Source organism: Brachionichthys hirsutus, chromosome 16, assembly GCF_040956055.1.
Source record: "Brachionichthys hirsutus isolate HB-005 chromosome 16, CSIRO-AGI_Bhir_v1, whole genome shotgun sequence".
In the NCBI taxonomy this organism is placed as follows: Eukaryota; Metazoa; Chordata; class Actinopteri; order Lophiiformes; family Brachionichthyidae; genus Brachionichthys; species Brachionichthys hirsutus.
Window position 1 is genome coordinate 2,679,797 of NC_090912.1, and position 24,838 is coordinate 2,704,634.

A 24,838-nucleotide genomic window follows, 5' to 3' on the forward strand; every position below is an offset into this window, starting at 1 on the left:
CAGTGGTCAGGCAACACAGCGGCAAATGGAGGAGGCCGGATGGATGGATGAGTCACCAGAAATTCAACTTTAACCTGTTTGTGTCCAATAAACCCTTAAGTGAGGTTTATTTTTTTTTTATCAGCATTAAGCTGCAGCCAGACATGACTCAAGGCAAAAATCTTCACAAGCAATGCAATATTTAGATTTCAATCTAACATTTTGTCATTTGCAAACTTCCTCCCTCACTTCCTGACTCTCTTTCCTGGCAGTTGTAGCGACATTCAACCTTTGAAATCACAGCATTACCTCCAGAGCAGTCGTCGAAAACATCTGGAACTGTCACGCATGCATTCAAACAAAGCAGAGATGCAATGCGAGCGACATCAGGTGTGTTGTGTACCTGAGTGTGAGCGTAGGTGTGTAAGATCAGAAGCAGCATGGGATTTTGTTGTTCTGGATGTACCAGGGACATTCGAGTTATGTTTTTATTCAAATGTTACACAACTCTCCAAAAAGTCATTAAAAGCAAATCGGAATCACCAGGATTCACACCCCGCCGCTCCGACTCCTCTGAGGCACGCACGGCAAGTATATTGCCGTCATTATTCCGTCTAATTCAAAATATGTATATCTCGTAAAACAACGAGGCAGGAGCGTGAGGAGCGCCGGAGATGCTGTGAGCACCGTGTGAAGATGGAAAAGGCTTACAAGACGGGAGTGCATGTTTGTCTTCAGAGACTTAGTCTCAATGCATGTAACTATTAAGCATCCGCTCGATCGGTGGTTAGTGCTCCGAGTGGGAATCTGTGGAGGCAGGCGGAATAAACCGACTGTGAGGGGGGGGGGGGGGGACGGCTGTGTTGTAGGGCTGAGGCCGGCTGGCCCGGAGGCGGTGCCGGGGAGGAGGAGGCCGAGGTCGACACCCGCTGAGCCGACACCGACAGCGCACCTGCAAACCCGCTGGCCCTGAACCGCACGGTGCTGCAGAACCGCTCCGGGACTACATTTTGGGGTAAAGTTTCACCGGTAATGAAGCCCCAATGCTGTTTTCACATCGTGAAGGCGCAAAGCAGAGATTGCGTTCGGCTTTGTTGTGGGTTTTCGCTCTAATCCTAAACACAAGGCTCTAAGACAAACAAAAACGGATTTACCGCAGAACTTCGGCATGTTGTTGTAAATGAGACTGTGGGAATGTGTTTGTTTTGTTTTTCCTTCACGTCCATTTTAGCAAGAGTTTGTTCTACCCGGACCAAATTATGTTGGGAGAGATACAGGAAAGTCAAGTTATCCGCCCTTGCGGGACGCGGGTGTTGTCCTATCCCAGCTTTCTGTGGTACACACACCCTGACAGCGTCGCCAGCGCATCGCACACAAAGGACAAACAACCAGTCACGTACACACAATTTTTGTTGTGCACAATTCACCTAAATAGCATGTTTTTGGAGGTGGGAGAAAACCGGAGAAAACCCACACGGACATGCTGTGAGGCGACAGCGCTACCCACTACGCCACCGTGCTGCCTGTATTTATTACTATGGTAGTTAATTTCAGCTTCCAGAATGTCACGAGCGATGACTAAAACAATTATTGAAACAATAGTTTGCTCGGATACCCCATTTGGGAGCCAATAGGAACTGAGTATCTGTTACAGTTTATACACTGTCTGGACCTTTTAGAGCAGCGATGGAGCTCAGGAAATCAACCACCGGGTGGGATGTGCTCGAGGTGATGTCGGCTATCATCTGATAACAGCGGCCTCTGAGTCCTCAGGTTGCTTTTGCCCACCAGCATCACTTGATCCTATGAAGTTTAAAAATAGATAGCATCTTCTGGCCGTGCCACATAGTGGATGAGGGGAGCGGGAGGCGAGCAAACACAAACAGAAGCCTGTGTTTTTATTTCCTCAAGCCTGCTCGCGCCAGGGGTGACGTGCCACCCGTGTGCTGGCATGTGTGCAGGGTGGGATCAAGTGACGGCGGAGGGGTGCAGGATAAAGGGGTGTTATGTGCGCGTGTTTGATGTGCAACATGGTGTGTGGCAGGAATCAATTTAGGGAAGATAATTGTTTGCTTCCGAAGGGAGAGGAGGAGGAGGAGGAGGAGGAGACGAGAGGCAATGAAAGATGGAGTCTACTTCACTGTACACAAATGGCACTAATGAGGACAATGAGCATCTCTAAATGAATCCAATTACAAGGCCATTATTCTCACACGGCATAAGTTTCATGTCTTCACATTTATTCAAACCCACATTGACCACACCTGGCTCGGATTTGCTCAGATGGTTCTACTGGTAAATGCGCACGGCTGTCTGGGAACGCTTGTCCGGGAGGCTGCAGCTGTAGCGAAGTCGAAGGGATTACCTGTGAGATTAGGAGTTGTAAATACAAAAACAAAATGGCTTGACAAGGATATAACTCCTCTGCTATGTTTGAGATGAGCCGAGAAAGTTCCGCAAGGTGAAGGCTGTGCGTCGGTGTGACTGGAAAGATCATGTCAACCCCGCAATCCTGAGAATAACGCCGGATATAAGGGTCGAAAGCTGACAGTTTGGGTCAGTGCAAAATAAATGTCAATCTGATAAGGGAAAATAGAAACGCTGAGAAATAGCCCCACAGTGACAGCGGGGTCAAAACATTTCCATAACGGAGGCTGTCCTTTAAACACAAGTCATTTACGATTAATTTTGTCGCGCTGATTTTGAATTCCGCATCATTTATGAGCCGTTTTGACTCGTGAACTTTAAAATCAGCTCATTTCCACTGATGAAATTACATGAAGCTCTCAGGAAAGCAGCACAAAATCACATCTTACTTCTTCTGACACCCCCCCCCCCTCCAATCAGGGTTTGTAATTGAAATCCCACATAGAAAAGAAAACCTGAAAATATATTTTCCTCGTATCTACTTAACCCAGCATATTGAAAAGTCTGCACACCATTTAGAGCGTAATCAGCCCTCTGATAAAACTATATTAGATTCCAGACTCCCATCCGCGATGCTCTCATCAACTCAACATTAGGCTTGGAGCTGTGCAAATGATGAAAAGCGTTCGGTTAAGGACGGACCGGTCCGCCCTGATAAAAGCTTTTGGGATGGTAGGGAGAAGGCGGCGAAGTTGTATAATTTTCTTGGGGTATTAAAAATTCCAATAAGAATCTATAAAGATGAGAAACCCCCTCTCAAAGCAGAAAACCAATACTGAGAAGCTTTGCCAGCCCGGCGAGCTTCCGCCGGGATCTAATACGAGACTGACTTGGATCAACCATTAATATTTTCTGAAGTACAGCTTGGCGTTACTAACCTGTTTGGAGAAGAGAGAATAAACTGAGAGGAACGCCGTCCACCACGCTGTGGTGAAATGTGAGACAAGAGGTCACCGAAAACCGGTCAAAGTCCTTTGGGCGCCGCTCTCTGATCTTTGATAGCATTGAGCGGTGATATCTGTCTGAATATTCCACACTTGGTCGCGCGTGTGAACGTTAATTAGAGTCTGAGGGCCGAAGCACAAATTTGGAAGTTCGACGTGTTTTGGATGTGGCGCCGATTGCTTCGTTCGCCGACCGCTGACGTGAGGCTGTTAGGAAATGTAGGACTGCTGCTTGATTCATGTTGCTTTTTTGCGAGATGCTATTTTTCATTTCATCAGTGCACCCTGAGGTTTTTACTTAAGTCAAATATTTCATCTGTAAAGTAAAGTAAAGAAAGTTGTTTTCCAGGTTGGATTTGAATTTCCTGTTTTTAATGCACAAGCAGGAAGTCATTGGTTTGGATGCTTCTTGTCTGCTCTGATGAACAATAAAAAAAAAAAAGCGACTTGCAGAAGAGAACATCATTTTATATCGAAACAGACAAAAATGACTTTCATTTATATACAACTTGACGTTTGTGGTATTCTGAGGAGATTATTTTGCACCCTAACTACAGGCAAATGGCCCAATTTAAATTCATATATTTTCCAATTCCGCAAAACTAAAACTAGCAGAATGTTTTTGTTTCTGCTTGGATAACGGCAGAAATGAGACATTGGATATGAAATTCGCCGTCAACGAGGTGTGGCTGGGGGGGGCGATGAGGTAAAATAAAAGCAGACAGATATCTTAGCAAGAGGAGTTAGAGGAAAGGAAAGAAAAACAAAGGGGAGCGGGAGAGGTGGCGAATGAACAGAGGAGGACAGTGAGTGCTGCCGGCTTGGCGTGTGACATGTGTGTGTGTGTGTGTGTGTGTCTGGCTGGAGGATAATATGGCCTCGGCGGTGGAACACACACATCTCACATCTCACTCAACAGGAGGGTCAACAGGGGCATCTCAAACAGGCAGGCAGCAGCTTATCGTAATTCCAAGAGAGAGAAAATCCAAGATCCTATCCACACTGAGTGTCTGTAATCGATGCTGACAGGTAATTCAGAGGAGTGCAGCGGAGAGCGGAGGGCTCAGAGCCCGCAGCAACGAGCCGCATGTCTGCGGCCGCGGGCGCAATCCTCCGTGCAATCAAAGCGCCCGGCGGTCTGGGCAGACAACACCTATTCAGCAGGAGCTGGAACATGGTAAAGACAAGATGAGAAAAGAAATGTGCTCTTGAAATTCAGTATCTTACTGATGAAACTCCAGCCTCCAAAGGCCAGAAAACTAAAAACAGAAAAGCTTTGTTCTTGTCGCTCGACTCTTTCCCTCCTGGGTTTGTTTTTTTTAGTTTAAGGCCATACATCTGATGGAGCGCTCTAGGAGTTAATAATGCCAGACAAAATATGTCATTTTGTTACCTCGATTAATATCATAGCTTTTACCTTTTCCTGGCGGCACAGTTGGCGTAGTGATTAGCGCTGTCGCCTCACAGCATTGCCATTACACACTGGGTCCAGTTCCTCTTGGAACTCAGCTTCCCATCATGCTTTGGGAATTTGCATTGCTGCCACCAGAAGAGATAGAGACAAAGATGGATTACGTGCTGAGGAAAAAACAATACTTGTGTGAAAGGATATAAAGATGAGTATGTGTGTGTCTTGTAATCACTATCACACAATGAACACGCTTGTGGTTGGTTTCCACACTGAGCTACACACCAGTACAACACAGACACAGACCCGCTGGGTTTCCAGCCCAGTCTTTGACACCTCCTTCTCAGTTTTCTCCACAAGTCTCTCGCTCTGTGCTTTTACTTTTGAACCGAGTCAATAAAGACAATATGAGCCGATGAGAGGCGCTCCCACTCGCCCGCTCAAAACAAATGTTAGGGTAATGAGGGAAGCTCGCCACGAGGCTGCGGAGGGGCCGCTCATGGCTGTGCATGCAAATCACATTAGAAAGAGGAGAGATGCTCCCTCAAAGCTGCCTCTGCCCCCCCCCCCCCCCCCCCAGTTTGGTGCGTCGGTGGGCTGAAGTCACGTGACTCGAACCCATCGAGTGAGGTCATGTCTATGTTGCCTTTACAAACACACCTGGTGATGCAGGTGTGTGGCGCTGCTCCGTCGTGGTGTGTGTGTGTGTGTGTAGGTGTGCGTGTGTGTGTGTGTGTGTGTTTATTCTTTTCATTAAGAGAAAACATCAACATCCACCTTTTGTTTCTCAAAAATCAATGTGAATAAAATGGTTTGTTTTGCAGCAAAACCAAGACACCAACAAATGTGCCTGTAAATAAGGTGTTTATTTTCTTAATTCGAGTTAAGATGTTGGAACATTGCATAATCAGTTCATTCCATGGGGAGGTTATCAGCTGCAATCTTAAAGCAGATTAATAATTTCCCATCAAACGTTGTGATTCGTGCATGGAACAGTAGTGGCATCAATTACGTAGCGTTGGATTTATATTAAAAAGAGAACCTTGATAAAGTGCTTGATTGTCTATATTATCATTTGAATAATTAAAACAGATCCATGAAGCTCAACGAGTCCATGTCGAGTTTCATCTGGGATAAGGATCCAACCCAGCGGGGGTAGGAAACAAAAAAAATACAATGACATAAATGGCAGCTGAAGTTCAAATGACTCTCCCCTCGTGGGAAGTGGTTTCAAACTGTTGCCCCCCCCCCGCCCCCCCCCCCCTCGCCTCAGACCGAACCCTGGCCCTCGGCCGAGCTGCATGGACGACGGCCAAGATGGCCGGCAGAACTCAAATCTATCGGCTTTTTTTTACTCCCTGATGTATTCAGACACGAACTTTAAAAGCTTTCTTGTCAGTGATGCCGGACGCCGGCGAGCGATGCACTTTTAGGCTCCGTTGCATTTTGAACAAATGAAACATCCTGTCCTCTTCGGATGCTGCGAATCATCGCTCTGAACGCCGTCCATATAAAAGATTTAAGCTTCGCCATGCATTATTTTTTATTATTATGCAGCAGGTTTCACACAGAGAGCGGCATCTCATGCGGAAGGGATAGGCAAGCTTCCAGACGCATACACGTTTCAACAAGAAAATCCATCAACGGATTTGTTCTATCTTTAATACCTGAGGAAACAGATACAGTTGAAGTCGGGGTAAATTTTCACAACAAAAGCATTTTGTTTTTTGAGGCAGAGTCGTTCATGCTCCGTATCAATCATTAGGCCAGATCAAAAACTCCTTATTCAGCAACTTTAACGAGAAGTGAGAGACCTACTATTAAAAGTCCAGCGGCGCTAGGCGTTAGCATTTAGCTGTGCAAATCAGTTAGTCAAGCCTGAACATCTATTAACAGGGCACAGAGGCCAACGCTCGCCGTGGCGTTTTCCTCCTGCATGTATCTGATTTCTCTGGTGGATTTATACGCTGGTCAGTATAGATTATTCTCTTTAAATCACGCCTCCAACTTAGAAATCAATCAAGGAAAATTAATTGAAATTTCCACTTCTTTTATAATTTAGTTAATGTTACCATAATAACTATTCTTTTTGTGGCTTATTGAAAGTTATTTTTTTGCACATGTTTCCAGGAAATTATTCCCCATTACGTTAGAGAATTATGCTTTCACTATAATGCATAATTAATGGTTTATTAATCATTAATGAAAAAGAAACTGTAGCTCCCACAGGGATCCATCCTGTTGCTCGACTCGCATTCATGCATAATATATAAATATATATATATATTTTACAATTAAGCTCATTATCACGGTTCCTTTCTAAAGAAGGGAACCTGGGCTCGGGTTTTATCACCGTGTTTGGACTGGGCTGTGCTTTTAAAGAACAGGTGAAGCTCTTTGGAATCCTCCCTGGAGCAGGAAGTGGAAGCACAAAACCAGACGCTGACAGAGCGACGGCGCCGACGGCAGATAGGAGTGAAGTCGAAGCAGGCACACCTGCAGGGCTGATAGTCACCGTGGCCCTCGAGGGAGGCCCTGTCCAATAAAACTTACAGTATATACTGTAGTAATACTAACACAAACTCCTCTGAGTACTCCTCTGAGTACTCTGAGTCATATCTGCTGTCTTTGGAGCATCTCTTGATCTATCGTTTCTCCGACTGCACCAGCAGCGAGGTGACCGAGGTGACCTGGGTTTACCAGAACCCCCCCCGCTTCTCTCTCTCTCTCTCACCACAGCTTCCAGCCCATGATTGGTAATGTGCCCTGTTGCTTATTTGCTGCCACTGAATTTTATTGCCCAGAGCCGGCGCAATTGAGCAGAGACCCGAGTGCATTCTATTGTGAGGTGAGCACTCTGCTCCACCTTCAATTACTGATTATTTCATGTCACGACACCACAAGGCTTTGTTATTCATCACCTCCCCCCCAGCAACGCTTGGGGAGCGTCTCTGCTTTCTCTTCTTCCCGACAACACGGGAGCGAGGCCTTGCGACTATTTGCTGTAATCTCATTGATCCCTGTGATCGTCTCGGCTCCATATTGTGTCGTTCATTGGCTTTTCAACAGATCCCGACCGTTTCAAACACGCTTTCGTCCTTTTGCTTCGTCTTTCCTAAAGTGTTGTGTGAAATGTTCTGCAGACTTCGCAGCAGCGAATGCAAAGTTCACGTGAAGCATCTTGGCATCTAAATGGGTTAGCAGCACCGGGATTAATAAGCCAGCAAGGAAAGAACATATCTGGGCCCCCCACAATAAGATTTGGGAAAAGAAGGAACCCCCAAAATAAATCACTAGCATCACATTTGGTAAACTCCCATGAAGATACAACGCAGTCCACCAGCAGAACCCAGAACCCGTCCTAAATGTGGCCCCTAGTCCCTCTGCTAGGTTGGACACCTCCTGAGGCTTCCTGTAAATGCCCCCCCCCCCCCCCCCAACCCATGCCCCAGAAAAGGAGAATGTATAAAACCAATGATTAAGATAATGCCTCGACTGTTCTAGCAGACAATAAAAGGTTTTACAGGATGACGAGCATTTCCTCATTTCCTCCTTAGCAGACACGAATCCACGTCTGCAACATCCTTGACATGGAAAAAAAGAACATTTTACCGTATAAAGTCATGGCCACCTTGATCCTGCAGCACAGCACAGATAAACTAAAAGCTTATCTGTGTGTGAATTGGACATTATGTGTACCAAAAAGAAAGGACACAGTCTGCCCTCCCCTGAAAACGGTTTTCATCCCAAAAGGTCCAACTGCCGAGACTGTTTGGTTTGGATGAAAGAGCCATGAGAGAATCTTGTCTCCTTTTCTCCCGTTCCTCTTCATATGTGCTCATCAAATAAAGAGAGATCTGAGCTGTATCTTTTACTCTTTGTGCTCAGATTCACAAAGATCCCAAGAAGTCCTGCTAAGGAAGTGGGAATGCATAATTGGCACACCGGCTTTACACATAATCTCCATATTTATTTGAGGAATAACACCTCACAGGCCTGACAATCTGGCACCCGAGATCTCTCCTCTCGCTGTGCTCTGGTCTCACAGCGGGCGATCGCCAGGCTGAGCTGATTGGGCCTGAAAGGCAGCGCTGTTTAATGAGCGACAGAGGGCGTGAGCGAGGAGACAACAGGTGGAATGTCAGATTAATGCTCTGCAGCTGGGGATGGACCGCTTTCCTCGCCAGCTGTCAGCCTGGATGACGATCATTATAAGAGCGTGTTTGCCGAAGTGTTCGTGCTAAGAAGGCATTTGTCTTTGGCTTCATCAGCTTTGGGGGGGGGGGGGGGGAGAGACAAAGTTGTATTTGCAGAATCGCTCTTGTCTGGCTGTGGTTCAGAGGAAGCACTCACATGGCGGATATCCAGGTAAATATTGGTGTGTTTCTGATTGACTGCTGCAAGCAACAAATCATCTGTCGGGGAAGGTCTAACATCCGATCGGACCCGGGAGCTGCACAGTGTTCAGTAGCAGGACTCGTGGCACGGCGCGGTGCTGGCTTCCTCGCTCTGGGTAGCCCACATGGAGTATTTTTTTTTTTCAGTTCATGCGACTCAGTTCGGTTATTGCTTTGAAAGCCCGGCGCTCTGCCTCGCCTCATAACCCTGTAATCAATCTCTTACACACATTACACATTAAAAAAAAAAAGAACTGCATTTTTTTCATCAACCACAATGGATTCCGCAAACAATGTGTGTGTTTTATTTGCCATGTAGGTCGCTTCCAGCGCCGGCATGCAGGCCATTGCGTAAAGTCAGCCCTCTTGAAGACTTCCTTTTAGATGACGGTGTAGAAATAAGCCTCGTTGAATAATCTGCATCAGATTAAAGCCCCAGATAGAGCCGTTGAACAGCGAGTCAAGTGTGCAGCAGCGCTCTTCAATAAGAGTGTTATGGCACACTGTGGCCAGCAAATGGTGTGAATATTGGCACATTTTTTATAAGTGGATGCTTGTATGATTCCTCCGAGTTTGAAAGCAGTTTCTATGGCAACAATATCCCATCTTCACTTCCTCACTGAGATTCTGTAGAATTAGCTAACGCTATGATAAAGAGAAACAAGCGAAGCCCGTTGACGACAAAGTTGCTGATTCGCCAGAGATAAACGCCAACTTGGCAACAGTGGCTATTAATTTGAAATGCAGAGATGCATTTGAGGCACCCCAGCAGCTCACGATACCGAGTTTTGTACCCCGCTGTGCAAGATCCAAGGTCACCCTCAGGATGGAAAAGGCTCGGCATACGACTGATGAAATAATTGATGAGTCACTCGCCTCATTATTTACAACCTGCCCTCCTCAGCTGGTCCTTAAAACAAGCATCCTCTCATTGACTCAGGCTTGACTCCATCACGCAAACCTCGTTCCTTCGATTTGCAGTTGTCGCGGGGGGTGGGGGGTTGTCTTCCTGTCATCTTCCTGCACAGATACGGGACCTCAATAGGAAAACAGATGCCGGGATTGTTCGGAGATAAAGGCCTTCTGTTACAACAGCTGCATTCCGAGTCAAGAGGCTGTTATTGCAGAAAGTGGGAATGATCAGCCGTGATCTCCAGTGTCCCGCTATCCGTGTGAAACTTGGAATTCTGTCCCATTAACAACCCAAAGGGAATGTTTGGAAAGTATCTAAAATTTTTAAAAAATAAGACAATGCCAAAATATGGTAAATAGCAATGTCAGTGTAATATATCAGCATGTTTATATTTGCTGTTCATTGATCATCCATCCAGACTCGTAAATGATACTATGGCTTGTTTCCTCAGGCCGGACTGCTGCTTGTCTTGGTCATCAAGGCCTCACTGCTATCTCAGAGCGTCCCCCTATAGATTCAGCTCGATGGGACTCAATGGTCTTGCTTAAATGATATCCGTCAGACGTTTATATGACCGTGGCGCCGGCAGTGGCGTGAAGGAAGGTCAAAGCGCTGAGTCCCCCCCGATCAGCCGATTGCTCCGTCGCCTTCTTGGCTCTTTCACTTCAGATGATTGTGCACTTAAAGACATGTTTGTTCGGGAGGTCGGGAGAAAGCTGCGCAATCGATCCCCAAACATGCAGACGTCATCCGACAAGGTCGTGAGTCGACTTGCGAGCTGGCAAGTAAAAAAATCAGTTTGCGCAAAAAACAAAAAAAAAATTTGCAAATGTTTGCAGACTCCATTGAACAGGTTGATTTCCTCGGTGCATCATTAGCTTGCCAGATGTTTGCGAGGACAAACTGAGACTGTTTAAGATTCGCATTGGAGCAGAGCTGTGTATTGATTATCATGATGAGACTTTTGGCACCTATTGGATTCAAAGAATTCTCCCATCATTCCACAAAGAGCGGTTCTCCTTTGGCTCTGGCAGGCGGGGCGATGTTATTCACACAGCATCTGTCTTTTATTATTTATTTATTTTTAAAGAGTGTTTGGTTGAACCGGCGGGAAACTGAAAACTGTCTCATCATGCCGCTTCACCAATCAGGGATCTAATCAGCTGCATCTTCCAACACTATTTGTGACTGAAATCCAATTTAATTTTCTCAATAAGCGTCTCGCAAAAAAACCCAACGACACACACACACACACACATTCTGCGTGAAATGAATCTAATTTGACGGACTGACGGCTCATCATATGAAATTGACTTTCTTATTATGTGGACTTTGCCTTTGACAATGCAGATCTGCGCTTGAGGTTTTGGTGGTGTTTTTTGCCCTGAGGAACCAATTAATGTGATTGGCGTTCTGTATTTTCATTGAGAAATGAAGCGTATTGTTTGTGTGCGTGCAGGCAAAGACATTCATGGCCATTTTTGTGTCTTCCAGTATCAAAATGCCCTCAGAGCAGTCATCCATGATGCAGTTATACGCGGTAAATTGAGCAGTACACCGGCTGATTACAGGTTACATCTGGTTACAGGCCTTATGCATGTACGATAAAACATGACCGTAATTCATTCACACTTCATGCTCACACCAAGGCTGATGAATTGCCTTCATACATTGTTTTTACCCGCCCGTCTCATCACAGATTCACCGTTTGAATGATGCATTTTCTCCTGCTGCAGGTAAAGACCAGGAGCTCAGACGCACGGCGTTTTGTTTTGATCCCTTTGTGATTGGATTGTCACAAAGAGAATTCATAATAAACTTAATTGCAACCATTACAGCCTGTATTGCTGCCGTCACTCTCCCGCTGACGACGTGCAGTATTTACAGTATACAGAGTTATTTCCTGGGTATTTGTACACAGTATATTGGCTTGTTCTGAGTACAGTGAGCAATTCACCGAGGAAATATGTGGCAATATTCCAGCCTCACGGAGCTCCTGCAGCCTTGCATATCGTGAACCACCTCCATGCTTGTGAGCGATGCATCAAACACTCGTGATTTTACTCTTAGAAGTTCCTCAGCTTGTTTCCTTGCTCTTGCTCTGTGGTAGAAATGTGATCCCCCCCCCCCCCCCCCCCCCCCCCACACACACACATACACCTCCCAACACCCACAGATGCGAATCTCATTATGTGAACGATGCATTCAAGGAATCAGGAAAGTCACACTCCAGAAATCTTACTGTGTGTTTCTGATGGAACAGTTGCACATCAGCGTTAATGGGCTGGTGCACGGGGGTATTCATCAAGCAGAGCAGGTGCCTGCACACGTCGCCGTGGCGTCTTGCATCCCAGCTTCTAATTACTTTGCCGAGATGATGGCGAGGAAGAGACGGAGCGGCGTCGACTGCGCCTCACTCACTGCCATTTTGTGATTCTTGTTTACTAAAGGGTTTCATTTATCATAAGGCAGCCAGCAGGTTGCCAGGGGAAAACTACACACAGCAACGTTTCTGGCACTCCCGGGTGTATTAATTTTTGTGCGCTCCTAAATTAATTATGAAATTATTAATTATGTCCCCCCCGAGTGAATCCCTACAACTCCAGTTTGATCCCCACAATCTGTCACTGGTACAACTTCCCTCTCTGCAGTTCCTCTTCTCATGTGCATGCAAACCCCCCTTGATTTTTTTGGGGGTGGGTTGTCATCTTGGAATTTGTAATAATCAGCCTAAAGTCGTCTGCCAGTCCTCTCGTTTCCCTCTGATTTGAAAGCAGCATTTTAAAATTGAAGCGACGCTGGTCACACCTGCTAGGTATTTCTCTGCTAATGGCTTTTTGCATGCTTCAAAGGAACTCTCCCCTCAGCTTAATAAAATGTGTCCAACTAAGCAAGAAACAAATTGTATTAGTCATTCTTAGATATCTTCCTTTCCTGAATTTTAAGTACGGTTTCCTCTGCATCTTGATATGATGCACAACAGACATGTCTGGTCCTTTCCCTCACTATAAAGGACGAGTCCGGACACAAATTCTTAGTTATGTCCAATACCCGATTGATCTGTGACACCTGTGGTTGCTAGGGGCAACGGGAAGTACAGCAAATGCTAAACTGGTGTTTGTTTGTATGTTTAGCGTGAGATGAGATAGCTGTAACTTTTTGTTTCCTGTGATCACTTCACAATAAAAGTCACGCCGTATTTTGGCAGGGGAAAATTAATTCACATTTTGTGCATGTTTTTCTACTTCTGTGCAAAACAGATAATTATGGATGCATTAAGTTTGCATGTGCAAATGAATCAAATAGAGCAAATCAAATATACTTCAGTATTAAAAAAATGGATTTGATTCTGACATAATGATACAGTTCGATGAGTGAGCCTTGAACCCTAATGTGCTGCTCGGCTCGGCCCAGCTCTGCACCTTCTGTGGCAGCTGCAACCATTCTGGATGTTTAGCGCTCGCTGGAGGAGGAATTGCATTTTCTTGCTTTCACCCTGTGACTAATTTCATGGCTGTAGAATCTTCTCTAGTGAAGGGAAAGTATCTTCTGATTCTGATTCTTCCTCTTAGAGAAAACAGCTGAGTGTCAGCTGAGGCGGCGTGCGTGTTTAGAGTTTAAGCTTGTGGAACTCAAATACGCCATCCTGTTGTGCCATATGTTCACAACTCCGCCGGCAAACCCTGACTGGTCCCTTTGATTTCACTTTACACGCTGTTAACTGCACAACACAGCGCCGCTCCTCGAGCACGCGGCCGACCCAGCCTCTGTAACTTAAACTTATTTGTACTGCATGTGGAGTTGGTTTCTATGTGTCTGTGCATGAATTGGGTTAATATCATGCACGCTTTCTAACGGTTTCGCTTCACTTGCCATCTATGGCAAAGCCCAACGTGCAACGCCCTTTCCATTTAGAAAGGTTGGCCACATTTCCAAAAACGCCTCCCCCCCTCTCTTCACGGATTTCTGTCTCTCCCTCCAACAGCAATTTATCGAACAAGGCGGCCTCATCTCTCTCAACTCCTCACCGTCATGAGAAGCTGTAATTCTCTTTCAGTATCCCCTGCACGATCTCTCTCTCTCTCTCTCTCTCTCTCTCTCAGGCAACTTGCATACAAACTAGCTGACTCAATCATCCAGCTGCATAATCAAGATAAGGGAGATGGGGACAGGAAGAGGGAGATGTGAGGGCTAATGTGAAGCACAGCTTTGGCAGTAGCAGCAAAACTAAAATGTTTTCAAACCGTTGGAACTCTTGTCTCATAAAAAGAAAAAAAGAAAAAAAGTTGGAGGAAGTAAGATGTAATGATTTACGCTGATAATAAAGGTTAAGCGCAGGCCGATGTGAAGACACTATAGAGCTGGAGGGCTGACAATACAGTTGCAGCAGTTCGGCTGTTAAAGCTGTATATCTTAAACGCTCTGCTGGCTTTTAATGTCACCGGGACAAGTAAGGCATTATTTATCCAGAACAGAGATGATGCAGCAGTCTTACACCTACATCCACAGTGGAAAGCCAGACAACTGTTCCTATAGGCTTGTCATTTGCATATAGCTGTAAACGCCACCACCTTCTCTGGGACTGGAGTATTTCCAAAATTAGGCCTATGCTGACTTGAATTAAGAAACCAATCCCCAAGAAAGTGATGAGCAATTCAAATAAAACTACGCACACACCTTTTCCAGACACATGGCGCAGACGCAGCAAAATCCCCAGATAAGCTGGGTGAGACTGCGCAGGTTGGAGCGGCGCCATAGGGTCATGCCACGCAATGCACTAATACACGTGTCTTATTTTAAATAGTCAGAATCACAACTTGTCTTTTTATTTATAAGTCTCGGATGTAGGTCATTCTCGTGGGTTTCCACTCAGATGGGAACAGAACTCGTACTTTGCGTGGAATAAAAGTTGAGCCTCTAGTCGGCCGGGAGCTGTCCGTGGTGCTGGAGCGAGCCTCTCCTCGGCCGGGAGCTGTCCGTGGTGCTGGAGCGACATCTTAAGCGGGCGGGGGTTTGGGAATTACCTGCCCACTTCTCTTCAGCAGCCCGGAATCCGCGTGCGTTCGCAGAGCAAAAATGCGCATGTGTGAATGCAACTGTTTGCAAAATACAATCATGTAGACAAGCAGCCAAAGCGTAAAAGACCCCCCCCCCCCCTCCCCCCTAAAATGTCCCGTTCGTAGCGGGTACAGATCTCATAGAAAATAACGCAAAATGCGCGGCGGGATGTTGCACAAGTTCAGATGCGCATTTTGCATCGTGGAGGAGATTAGTGTAAGTGCGTCTCATCTCCACGCAGCACCCGAACAACACGGGGCCAATGCAAATATAGCCTTCATGTAATCCAGTCAAAAACAACCACCCGATCACAGGAAGGCAAATTCAACCGCGACCACGCGTGGACGCAAAAGGATCCAAAGTGCGTTAAACTCTGCGATATATATCTGAGTGATTTCTAGCGGCTTACCTGCGTGATGATCGCGCAGCAAAAAGCCTCTTCCCGACGCAAAGCCGGCAGCTTACGGGACGTCACCGGGAAATTCTCAAAGTGACAGCAGATATGTCTTTTATAGGCTGGATGAAAATACAATAAAAAAAAGAATCCCAGTCTTCTGTTTTCGGTTTTGTGGACGCGCGGAGCGGCGGCTGGCTGCGTCGAGGGAGCGTCTCACAGATCCGTTTGGCTGTGAGTGATTGAATTCTGGGGGGGCTGAGCTCCTTTCACGTCTCGCCTTTCCTTGCGGTGATCAGACTCGGAGCCCCGCTCGGGCTTTTCTATCAACCCCGACAGCTGACAGCGGCGTTTCACCACAACCAGCAGGAGGCGGGTCGGTTGGGGGGACTGCGGGGAATACGCGCGAGAGGAGCGCGTTTCGATCGTCCGGTCGAGTCGAGGCAAAGTTTAAATCTCATAATAAGATTGTTTTTCACCGCGAGGCTATAAATGGTCGCGGGTTCATCACGGATGCCGGGAGGGTTGTTTGCAACTCCTCCGGCTTGAAGCGCAGACGCGTAAAAGACGGCGTGCGCTTTTAAAAAGGGTGGAAAGGGTTCCGCTTAATGAACAGCCCGAGTCAGAAGTAACGCGTCACGCGAGCTTTAAGGCTCGAGCAGCCTATCCGTGGAAAAAAACACTTTTTTTCCCTTAAGTATGCGAATGGCTCAATTTCCCGAGTCTGCTCCGGGTGTATGTTTAATGAGGATCATTTTACCCACGTGGAGAGCAGAAGGGCCCCAAATGAGAGCTGAAGTAAAATATACCGAATACTCTGTTATATTTGCACATCCTTTCAAATTCCGAAACGTTAAACCTATTTTATACAATCTTTTATATCATCTGTCCTCAATTAGAGTCTGCTGTGTCCTGATGGAGGCACTGATGTAAACACCATTCAAATTAAGAAAAGCAAATTGTTGACAGCGGTCAGGGTTAAATGGAGAGGGAAACAGAGAGAGAGAGAGAGAGAGAGAGAGAGAGAGAGGGGGGAGTCCAGGCAAAAAAATGAAGGCTCGGCTCATCTGCTAGTAAATCAATACATATATCAATCATAAAATATTGCATCCAAGAACCTGGAGGACATAAATGTCCACCCTGTTGCAGCACCAGCTAGGAGGACCATCCTGGGGCTGTGGCTGTTCGGGTTGATTTAATTGGGATCCGATCTGATTATCAGTGAAATGAGCTGTAGAAATAAACCAAACCGAAGACAAGACGGCGTTTCTTGTCTGAGACGTGGCTCTAAACGCGCGTCAGGAGCGCTGAACCCATCCTGTGTGTTCCTGCATAAATGCAGTCTCAGATTTAATTTATGGAGAGTGCAGCCTGATGTCCTCTTTAATGACGTATGCCAGTGGGAGGGAGACGGAGGGTGGAGGAGGGGGGGGGGGGGGTGACCCAAGCAAATATGGGAGAGGCTGGAAGGATGCGGATGCTTTCCTCAGAGAGGGATCTTGGTGGTCGTGTGAAGACTTGGCACAAACCTGCCTCGTGTCGGAGCGGTGAAATACGGATACGGACGGCAGTGTAGCTGCAGAGTACGACATTCACAGGGAATCATAGGCTCCCTCATATCGACACGACCCCAGGGTGAATCTGATACGTGACCCCCCCAGCACAGAAGCTTCAGCCATTGAGCTGGCTGCCTACTTGCACCCTGCACCCAAATTCAAAGATTAAGGTTTAAAGAGATCAGAGCCCACAGCTGGAAGGAGGACAGTTCACAGTCAAAGGTCTTCTGTTGAGGAGGTGACGCTGCATGAGTTCTAAGTGTCGAGGATTCTGCTTTAATTCTGAAGCACAATGTTCCTAATGTTTCCTTTTGAATATTTTACATTGTCACACAAGGAGGACTCTGCGCCTCCCAGGCGGCAGCAGAAGGGATGAGCTCGATGGCCTTTCTTAATGAATCGCAGATGAATTTACCTTGAGGGCGTGATTACTGTAATGTCGCTCAGGCATGAGCTTTAAATCCAAATGGATGTTCCTACTGTACAGAATGTAGAATCGCTTCCTGTGTGAACGAACGGGACGACTCCAAATCTACCGCTGGATTTACTGACATTTAGTCTCCGTTTATGTATAACTTTGCTTTCTGCCTGTAATTTGCGGTGTGAACAGGTTTGTTTACATTGTCAAACCCTCTCGTTGTTGTCGCTTTTCCGTTTGAGTGGCTTAACCTTTCTTTTTTTCTTTTTTGCTCCTGTTAAAATGATGCTTTCAGGTTTTAGCTCAAAGCAGCACATTCTGCTCAACGCGATCCCAACACAAGCAAGAAGAGCAATGAATGAATGACACCATGATCATCTATGCAAGCTTTAATCTGCATTTTATGACTCCCTCCGAGGCGAATCTTGACATTTTTCATTTTTATGCTTTCTGTGAATGGTGGTTCTGAATATTCCATTATATAATCTGATTAACTCGCCAGTAAAGCCTGCAGAAGGCGCGTCGCCCGAGTTAAGAGCATGTCAGATAAATTCAATTTAGCTTCTCGTTTCACCTACATCAGGCAGTTATGACTTGTTTTTTTGCGTTTGAAGCATTGGTCATATTTCATGTAAAGCATGAGCAGCCGCTGCAAATGAAAAGATTGTGATGTCACTCAATGAAGTCCTGGCAGACTGGGTGGAGAAGAAAGGGATGCTTAGTGGAATGTATTATTCAAATCCTTCATTTACTGGCTGAGCCAATTTGGTACTGAGGCGAATACCAGGGTTGGCAATAAGTCAGGGGGGGGCGGTTGGCGGCGGCTGGTGATATAATGGAATGCCTGCTTACCGGCAAAACGGCGAGGGCGACATCAATACGGCTGCGTCACCCGCGGTGATGGGAGTTAGAATGAGCTGAGCTCAGACGGCTGTTGGAGCTGAACAGAGATAAATCTGAACTTTTCATTTAGCGGGGGGGGGGGTTCTGTCTGTTCATCAGATGTTGCCCAAACATTAAATTCTCTCTATATCATGAATTAGATTTCTAGGATTTAAACCAGGAGCCATCTGACTTCACCTCTTTGGACTCCTGTCTGTCTGTCTGTGACGTCTCTCCTGCAGGAGGACATGCGTTTGAGTTCACTGGGCTGAAACGCAGCCGAAGAGGATCCGATCCCCAAGGAGTCGAGACCTTTACTCTTCTGCTGCTGCTGTGGTCTGACGTCATTCATTTGGCTTTGAATGAACTTCATGAAGTTCGGCAGCGCAATTAAGTTATTGACAGAAAGACCAAATCCAATCCATGCTGGAAAGAGGAAATCTATACCTTTACACAATGTTAGCTGCTTTGTGCTAACTAGAGCATAGTGACTGAAAAACTTCCCTTTAAGAACCAGTTACGTTAAAACGAAGCGTAGCGCATCGGTTTAGCTCAGATCCCATGATCCTTTGCAGGAATACTGCTTGCATTTATTTAAATATCCACACTGCACAGATAACTGTTTGAGATAATCATTTGGTTTCATCCTGCAGGATTTTAAATGCACCAGGAAGCAGGCTGGATTTAACTTCATGCACTTTGGGAGTGAAATGGTTAAAAAGCATCTTTGGTTTTGTTGAATTATCAATCGCCAATTGTATCCATTCGCTCTGCAGAGGCTATGGTATCAACCTCAGTGAAGTTATTTTTGTCTGCTAAATTTTCCCATCCATGAAATGCAAAAAAATAAAGATATGAGTAGAGCATCATAGCTGCTGTGCAATTTAGTGAGAATCGTGTTTTCTCTCAAAGCCCTCCTCTACGTCTGTATGACTCCTGTGAATTCATTTTCTAGCTCGGGGGGAGAGATAGCGAGCTCGCCATCGAGAGCAGAGCGTGGGCAAGCCCATCCAAGACTCTGCGAGGAGGGCCGAGGCCCCCATGGTGGCTGCTTCAGCATAACCAGTGGGATAAATGCACCACCTACACTAAAAGCCTTACAAAAGAGGCACGGCTATTCCAACCAGCTGCAACATGCAGCCCGTGCCCCACGACTCCGGAATGGGCGATGTTTATTTATGGTGTAGTCGGAGGGGAGGCTGAAAATATCTGACGTTGGTACTTTCAGCTCTCCCAGCTGAGCTCGTCTGGCTTAGGGTTGGCAAGCCCTCCCCTCCAACCCAGGCAACAGCGCTGTGTCTGTAAATAGTGTCGCTCTCATGTCGATACACTTGAAGGGAATGTGCAGCGGGGTTTTCTTATGACAGTGTCTGCAAGACATATATAATTAAAAATGTCTAAGTGCCTGTGTGCCTGCTTTGGACATTTATTCCTTCCCTAGCCATTTGCTCAGAGCTAAGAGTGGATGAAGGCTCATAGCCATATTATACTCATTGCGAAGAGGACATTTGTGCAACATGCAGAAGCTTAATAAGTCTTCCTGAGATGGGAACAGTTTTTTTTTTTTTTGGATTGGATGTACGTGGACAAAAAAATTGAGTTATTCAAATTGTCTGTCTTCAATCTTCTCCTTTAGGGCCTTTTTAGCAAGTTTGGCTGCAACCCTGAAATCTTGCGATCCTCTGACTCAAGGCCGTCATTTTTACCATCGGCACCTGTCTGCACACAGACTGGAAGCCGTTTCATGTCTCAGAGGGGGGGAAATTACAAGTTAATTATTCATCTCCAGGAACTGATGCAGTCTTTCTTCATGCGAAATCTCTGAAGAAACATTTCGATGCACTGTCAGGGTAGAGAAGACTACGCTCACATCGCCAGGCGAGAGCAACTCGGTTTAGATGATTATTATTTTAGCCTTGATACGTGCGGAAATCGGATTTTATTTATTTATTTTTCTGATTCAATAGGATGCATCCATTCTTTTCATGGTCAAGGCCACTTATAAATATGGTTGAAAACTATCTAAATAACAACTATGATCTGAAAGATAAAATCTTATGAATCTATGTGCTATTTTCTACCACTCTCATGATTGACAATATAAGCTCCAGGCTAGCACCTGGATAGCATATCTTAGTTTATGTTAGCTGAGCTGAACTTAAAGACTGGAGGAAGCAGGGAATTAGTAGTTTCTCTCTGTCCAAAACGGTAACAGAATCCACTGATCAATACGCCCTGGCTTGTTTTTCTCAAAAACACAAGTGTAGAAATGATGCATCAAGGCCATTTTTTATCTTTTATGCATGCTCGGAGTATTTCATTGACTGTTTCTTGGCGAGGTGCACTTACTTCTTTGGGCCTCCTTTGGCAGCTGTTTTCAGTTTTCCAGCTTTAATGCTGAGCTTAGTAAACCAGCTGCTTTGCAAAACTTCATATTCTCTAATGGGATATGAAAGGCGTCTCAATTTCCTTCTCCAACGCTCGACAAGAATTCAAATCGGAGGACAAACGGTTCCTTTAACTTGCACGTACATTTTACAGCTCGTTGACTGAGACTCAGTAAATATGAACAACAAATAAAGCCATGATGGCAGTGATATAGGAATATAGCTGATGAAACATTCCCATCCTACACAGTTTTTTTTTTTTTCATTCACAACACCTGACTTGTGATATAAGATGTAAACAGACTGACGGCAGGTCACGGGTCAGGGAAGTGGACTCCGGCACATATGCTGGATATCTGTATCATTCCGGCGTCGGAACACTGAAGCCTTTGCTTCTGTGTCTGTCTACAGGCAGTTAGCAGCGAGGCGCCCACCAGTCTGCATCTGTCTGACAGCAAGCGAGGGAGCCCGGGCCGGGGCTTCCAGGGCCCCCCCATCCACAGGAGAGCTGAGCCCAGCAGGCGGCCCACACAGATGCTGCGCATATACCGACAAAAAGGACATCCGCCTACGCCGTGTTGTCTAAATGAGTCCCCAGCTCAGTAACGCTGGGAAACAGTTTCTGATCAGCGGAGGTTGGCGTTAGAGAAACACTTGCCTCAGCTGCAGCAGAACTTTTCATCAGAGCTCGGCTAAGTTGCTTGAATGAAAAAGCGCGGGGTCAAAGGTAGCAGGCTGGGCTTCTTCTTTTCTTTAAAAAGAAATTTTAACATCATGTGAAGAAGCGAGGAGGAATCATTTTAGCTGGTTTTGAGGGAATTTGATGCATTTCCCAACTCGTCCAAAATACAGCTGGTCCTCATTTAATGACGGAGTTGCGTTCCGAAGACCCCGTTGCTAAGTGATTTTGTTGTTAAATGAAACCCCGCCAGTCTTTAAGTGATGGCCGTCTGTATTAAAAACAACATATTACTATAAAAATCAATGTTTTATTGTGTTAACTTTCACTGCTCACCATGAACTACGGGTAGGAAAGCGGTGAAGCCATGTGTGAGCCTCGTACCGTTAGCTGGAGCAAACCGTTGATTGTCGTCGTGCCGCTCGGCCTCGGTCGCAGCGAGGACGTTCAAATACTGAGCTGGCACAGAAAGCGCTGCAGGGTTTTCAGATAGTTCCAGTTACTGATCTGTGACATTAGCGCAAAAGCTGTGTCGGACAAAAAGAACGGTGGATTTATGCAAAAAAAAAAAAAGATTGGAGCCACCGTCCTTGTCTTGTACCCAGATATAAGTTTGGGGCTATAAATTCAGCGTTTCCGCTGGATTCATGCATTTAATGTATGTAAATGTTGTTGAATCTATCAATTTGGGCTCGTCTGTAAATGTTTTAATGCTTTTAAAGAAACTCTAGCATCTGCAGTCTTGACTTCAGTGGTTCCACTGTGCTAAAACTTTATTAACAGCATGAAATACTGATCAGCACTCCTTTAAATTCATCTCATTGAACTCTGGGCAACTTTTAGATCCGCCCGACAGCCAGTGTCGCTGATGCTGCACAGTTGCACAGAGCTGCGTTAAGTTCAGACAACATACCTGGTGGTTTAACTCATTTACCTGTAGTTCCTTCCCTTCCAGAGTTTATTCCTGTTAGAATAACACCTGATTCCTGCCGTCTGAAACATCAGTGCATTCCTCTCAGTGCTTACACTGCAGAGCGGCTGAACTTTATTTTGACAAGCACTGCGAGAAGCGGAGATAATCACACATTACTTTCTAAAAGAGCTGCCCTCGGAGCGTTCTTGAGTGACTAGCCCGGTGGGGGGGGGGTCCCTTCAAAGGAGAGCACACACACACACACACAAGCCGAAGGGAAACATAAATCAGAGCGTCTCTTCTGGTCTTATGAAACGCTTAATGTCGAGGAATGAAAAGCAGCTACTGTAAGCTTACAAAAGCACATGTTTTTAATAATTAGCAGACATTTTAAAGCTACTTTGGTTGGAACTGTGAGTGTTCCAGGAAGATCTGGGAATGCATCCGCATGCAATTTGCTGTCATGCAAAGCAGCTGATGTAAGGGAAGCATCTGGTGTTGCTGCAATGATCAAGAGACTAACCTGCTGATGGCAAAAACTCCTCATGTCATAGTAGACAAGCACATTTCCTTTACACATGGGGGTGGTTATTACCCCCCGCCGAGGCGAGGGTTATGTCATCACCGGCGTAACGGACTTTTATGAAACTTTGTGGAAATGTAGGGAACGTTTAAAGGAACAGATGATTACATTTTGGTGATCATCCAGAAGAGATGCTGAATTCTGGATCACTTTGAAATGTTCATTAACATTGCAGTCAGTCAAGTTACAAAATAAAATGTGTTCCTCAATATCTCGGTTGATTATTGACCGATGTTTATAGAATTTGACACAGTAGGGTGGTGGCCTCTATCATACCAAATTTCATCCGGATCGGATCCGGAATGGAGTCAGGAATATAAATAATTTTATTATTGAAAACCCTGTTTACCACCATGTCGACGGTGTGAATCCAATTAGAAGGGTAATGACCTGCTTGGTGGAGGTCTCCAGTGCTTTTACTTCCTGTATCAAAAGGCAATTTAAAGAGAGACACAGGAAAGAATTCTAGTGCAGAATGAGTTTGGTCTCACAAAGACCCCCCCCCGGAGACGGAGGCGTCGTGTGGGAAGGACCAGGAGAGAAAAGCTCCTGCTTCATTCCAGGCCTGCAGCCTCATGTGTGAAGCATCCGGCATATGGAGGCATTCGGCTGGAAAACCCACCGGCTCGTTCATCAGACGCGACAAAGCCTTCCTTCGCCCCTCATGCATGTAGCCGTTTCTGCTTTAATGAGATATAAGAGCGATTCAAAATGCATCGTTTAAAATGTCTTTAAAAATCATCCAGTCGCTACAGCTCCAGTTGAGAGTCGGTAACCCGTCGATCGCTGATGGTAACGATTCTTGTTTGCGCATTAGTTAGCAGATGCAGCAGAAAGTATTCAAGCTGGAACCGCATGTGAAAGTCCATGTTTTCAAGTGGCAAATAAAAGTTGCTGTGCTCCATTCAGCATCCTTTCTTGTGATCATAAGCGTTACATTCGCCCATTATTTTGTTCTGACTCGGGCTGAAGTCCTTAGATGTCCCAGCAGCTGCTAAATCAGCGGCGTCCTATATCATCTGAGGCCGATGCGCACCAGATATGTAATGATAATAAGTCAAAGAATGGCCTTCAGCCCATGCTCACCTTTCTTTAATGTTATGGCACAAAAGTCAAATTAAGATTAGTCACTGGACTCATGACTTCAGAGGACGCTTCATCCAAAGGCGCCCATACATCACCGGAGCGGCGCAGATGCAATCGCTGCATTCCTTTCTTATTGGTCTGAGGCTGAAACCTCATCTCTCTTAGTGAGAGTGAATAAAAGCAGAACAATGACGACCCCGATAACATAAAAAAGAAAGAAAAAAGAAGCCATTTAAGGAAGTCTGAGTGTGCAGTTCATGATTGAATATTTCTTCCATGACAAGGTCAGAAAAAGTTTTGCTCGCAGCAAGAGAGAAAAACACAAAAGCAGAGGATGCTCTTTAATTGCAAAAAAAACAACAGACAAACGTTTTTTTTATTTTAAATGTATTGTTTCAGCTGCTAGGATTTCATTTCAGTTTTCCCCTGAGCAGAAAAAAATGACCGAGCGCGCACATAGGCTCATTTTATTTCTAAATAAATGGTGGCTGATGGGCATGTTAGTCGTTGGCTGCTCTTTCCCATTAACGCTCCTCGCTCCCACACATTGTGAAGCTGCATCACTTGAGGACACTACAGGTGAACAGATGTGTCCAAATGAATTCACAAAGAACTTCATCTGTACAGCAAGAGGTTCAGAACCCATGTCGAATTCTCAATGTAGTTCATCAGCATGCACGCACAGTAACACGTATGTATGCGTCATCTCTTTAAGGGGTTCCATGATTTATTTTCTATTACTCTGTTCACCTTTTTCCACATTCAATGCTTTTGAAGGTCAAATCCGTTAACAGCCCAGGTATTAAATTAAAGT